This window comes from Cryptomeria japonica, chromosome 8, assembly GCF_030272615.1.
Source record: "Cryptomeria japonica chromosome 8, Sugi_1.0, whole genome shotgun sequence".
Classification (NCBI taxonomy): Eukaryota; Viridiplantae; Streptophyta; class Pinopsida; order Cupressales; family Cupressaceae; genus Cryptomeria; species Cryptomeria japonica.
In genome coordinates, this window is record NC_081412.1 from 601,127,329 (window position 1) to 601,132,174 (window position 4,846).

At 33.4% G+C, this 4,846-nt stretch overlaps 1 pseudogene; it reads left to right on the top strand.

Moving 5' to 3' along the window:
- The first annotated feature begins 1,311 nt into the window (after window positions 1-1,311).
- Window positions 1,312-4,633, top strand: LOC131035332 (receptor-like protein EIX2; annotated as a pseudogene).
- The last annotated feature ends 213 nt before the right edge of the window (window positions 4,634-4,846 follow it).

Here is a 4,846-nt window from a genome sequence, read left to right on the forward strand (position 1 = left end):
ATATTGTCCCTGTTTTCAGTATCCTCTATGTATGTGGAATACTTTTCAAGTCTTCATATAAAGTATAATGTGTTTTTGTCAATATTAGATTTTTTTAATTTCAATAAATAAAATATTTTTCAAGGCTAATCATATTTTCTATATATGTGATATTAAAATCAAATATATGCTAGATAAATATTAAATAATGTGTGAAATATTTTTTGAGGCTAGTCATATTTTTTATGCATGTATTATCGAAGTTATATATACATTCAAAAAAATACTTAACAATATAGAGTACTACTTTTTAGATTAACCATATTTTTAATTAATGTACTATTAAAATCAAATATACACTTAAAAAATACACAAAACTATCATCATAAATACAACACTTAAAATTTTAATTATTTATAGACAATCACATGTTATAATATTCAATTTATTTTTTTAAATATATTACATTAATGTATTAAAATGTATACTCAATATATATACCTTTTTTCTTTCTTTTTAGGAAATGTATTAAAAAGTTAATATATTTCTTATATTATAAAATGTATAAAATGCATTAAATTTTGAATCATGTAAATTTGTATATAAATTATTAAAAATAAATAAAATACTTTTCATGATATAAATATTAACATTTTTTTTTTTTAAATACAAAACTTGTTTTCTTTCAAACATTCCCTACAATCCTCTCTCTTTTTGGTCTTAACAATGACATCAAAAGTGACAATACATTAATATTTTTGTAGTATCTTCTATGTAGGTGGATTACTTTTCAAGTCTATGTGAAGTATATTATATTTTTGTCAATGTTAGATTTTTTATTCAAACACGTGAAATACTTTTTAAGGTTGAACATATTTTCTATGCATTTGTTATTAAAGTCAATACTATGTGGAATACTTTTTAAGACTAATTATATTTTCTATTCATATGCTATTAAAGTCAAATATACAATCTAAAAATACCTAACAATGTATGAATTTTTTCCTTAAAACTTACTATATTTTCTATGCATATACTATTAAAATCAAATATACTTTTCAAAACTAATCCTATTTCCTATACATATATTATTAAAATTCAACTCACTCAAAAAAAGTATTTAACAAATTGTGATCCCAAATACAACACTTAAAAATTTAATTATTTATAGACAACGGAACAAGAATTATAAAATATTAAAGGAAACCTTACTAGCTGGTGGAAGAGGAATGCATGTATCCAGTTTCTTGTAAGATGTGTGTGGGCTGTGGAATTTTGTTGATATGGAAAAATGCTGCAAACTCATTTCCCATTTTATGTGGTTGGACTTGGCAGAATAAGAACAGAATGTTTCTACTTTCGCATAAGATATCTGTGGGCTATGGATTTTTGCTGTTATGGATAATAATGCTGCAAAGCGATTTGCCAATTTCAAGAGCATGTATTGAAGATGAGCGAATTTCTCTATTAGATTTCAAGGCTGGTCTTAATCTTTCCTCAGGTCGATTATCCTCTTGGCGGGGATTCAACTGTTGCCAGTGGGAGGGGGTTGGCTGCGATTACCATACATCCCATGTCATTCGCCTTGATCTGAGTTATCGTCCTTATGCTTACACCCAGGAGTTGAGCGGGGAGATTCGCCCATCGCTGTTTAATCTGGAGCATCTACAGCAATTAGATCTCAGCTGGAATGACTTTAAAGGTATTTCCATTCCTCCCCAATTGTCAAAGCTGCACAGACTTACATTCCTTAGCTTGAAACAAGCTGGATTTGGCGGCGAAGTCCCTCTGGAGTTAGGAAACATGTCAAGGTTGCGTCATTTGGATATTTCTGCTCAATACTATTCGCATATGTTGAATAGTAGTAAGTTTGATGTATGGGCCAGAAATCTGAGAAGCTTAGAATTCCTGCGAATGGATGGAGTGAACCTGACAATGGCCTCGGAGAAGTGGGGTAAGGCCCTCAGTGGTCTTGCCAGTCTTAGAGAAATTCACCTGTTTGACTGTGGGCTCTCAGGTAATATTCCAGATCTCTCAAACCTCTCCTCTTTATCACATCTGCATATTGGCTATAATTCCTTCCCGTTCGAACTGCCCCCCTGGTTTGAGAATGTGTCGTCATTGGTTTCACTTGATCTCAAGGGTTGTAGGCTAAATGGTTCCATCCCTTCCAATTTCATTCCCCGTTCGAAATTGAACAATCTTGTGCTTAGTTCTAATTATGACTTGAAAGGAAACCTTTCATTCATTCTAAACTACTCGTCCTCCCTTGTTGTGCTATCTCTTGCTGGGTGCAATTTAGGAGGAGAGATTCCCGCCTCTATTGCAGACTTTTCAAAACTTGAGACCATGGATCTCTCCTATAACAGTTTTGAAGGTGGTATACCATCCTCTTTTGGCAGTCTTTCATCTCTTGCAACTCTGGACCTCAGTGACAACCAGCTAACTGGTCAGATTCCTACGTCTTTGTGTCAGCTTCTGGTATTAAGTAAACTTGATCTAAGCCACAACCAACTATCAGGAACAATTCCAGAATCCATTTCAATGCTGGCTAGTATAGAATTATTGTCACTTAATTATAACCATCTAACTGGTAAGATTCTTCCATCTCTGTGTGAGCTTCTGGTGTTAAGCGAACTCCATCTAGGCCACAACCAGTTGTCAGGAACAATTCCAGATTCCATTTTAAAGCTGGCTAGTTTAGAAGTATTGACCCTTCCTTCCAACAGATTAAGAGGCAACATTTCACTTCCGATGTTCGACAATCTGACTCGGCTACAAGGACTGGACCTTTCTGAAAACCAATTTACCATTGCCATTTCCACAAGTTGGGTTCCACAGTTTGGCCATCTGGTGTACTTGGGATTGAGGTCCTGCAATATAGAAGGCGATTTTCCTCCACTTTTGTCACAACAATATGAATTGGAATACCTTGATCTTTCAAGTAATTACATTGTGTGAAATCTTCCTTCGTGGCTATGGGATCTTCCTTATCTTGACATGCTCAATCTTTCATACAACCAACTGGAAGGTTCTCTACCCCGCAAGATATCCCATAACTTTACTGTGGTGGATCTGAAGGAGAATAAATTATATGGCTCACTTCCGCCTCTTGATTTTGTCTCATTTATGTTAGATTTGTCAGACAATAAGTTTAATGGCTCCATTCCTGCAACAATCGGCGCAAAAGACTTTCTACCATTGTCAGGGAATAATCTCACTGGAAAAATTCCAAGTTCAATATGTACAGATTCAAATGAATTGGGCATTTTGGACTTGTCAAATAACAAGTTGACAGGTATGATTCCTGCAAGCATTGGGTTGTGTTCTGGATTAATCGTTTTAAAGTTAGCTCAAAATGTTTTGCAAGGGGAGATTCCAGAGGAGTTGGGAAATCTACAAACTCTTAGCACACTAAATCTCAATGGCAACAGGTTGGAAGGTATTATTCCTTTGTCCATTTCAAATTGCACGGCTCTTAAAGTATTTGATTTGGGAAATAACAAATTTGAAGGCAGCATTCCAGTTTGGATTGAAAAGCTCACAGATTTAAAAATTCTCAGCTTAACTTCTAATAATTTTAAAAATACAATTCCAACCCAGCTTATGAGGCTGCATAATCTTCAAATTCTGGACTTATCCAATAACAATTTATCAGGAAGTATTCCTCAAAATCTAAGCAAGTTATATGCTATGGCCAATCAATCTCAAATTATTGAAGTAGAACTTGGATTTTCAGATTCATCCATGGTATTTCTCTACATGGAATCTGGTTATGTATCAAAATATGAGGATGAAATAACAGTTTGGATAAAAGGAAGGGCTCTAACATATGGGAGGATATACAATGCAGACAAGTTCATGGATCTCTCAGGTAACAATCTGTCAGGTACTATTCCTTCAGAATTAGGATTCCTCCAGGGTTTAATTTCTCTCAACATATCAAATAATAATTTAAGTAGTTCAATTCCAGAATCTTTGGGGGACATGGCTCATTTGGAGTCTCTGGATCTTTCACAAAACAAGTTGTCAGGAGAAATTTCTTTCCAGCTTTCAAATATAACATTCCTTGCTGTGTTGAATCTTTCGAACAACATGTTGTCTGGATTAATACCACAAGGAAAACAGTTTTGGACTTTTGAGGCATCTTCTTTTCTAGGAAATCCCAATCTTCATGGGTTTCCCCTTGAAAACAGGACAAAACTTTGTGGTGCAGGTTGCAAAGAAAATCAGACAGAATGGAATAATACAGCTAATAATGATGCAAATGTAATGGACAAATGGTGGGCAGTTGGAATGGGTTTAAGTTATGGAATAGGATTTGCTACAATAATTGCAGTATTGTGCTTTCACATAGAATGGAGAGACGTGTGCTTTAATTGGATGGATAATTTTATCTATCATCTTTGTGAACATTAAATCCCTCAAGATTCATGACAAAGGATGTCCATAGCCTTTGCTTCCAATATTCTAAATCTGTACCTAGGATTATAATGGTTCATGACAAAGGATTTCCATAGCCTTTGCTCCCAATATTTTCTAAATATCACTGCTAGTATTTCTTTTGGTTTATCTGCATTGTTGTTTTCTGAAAAACAATTTGTAACTTTTAATTTAGTATAAAAAAGAGCGGCATAGGAAAGTGAGTCTGTAGTATGAATAACACATTTTTTTATTGGGAGAATGTGGTTCAGTTTGCAATTATCATGAAATAATTATTTTTATTTTTGTATCTATCTTTATAATTTTTAAGTTTTAAATTGATTGATGGAAAGATAAATCAGGTCATAAAATTAAAAAAGTTTTGTTGTTTTATACAAATAATATTTTTATATTTTTTTACAATTAATGAGGATTATTATAGATA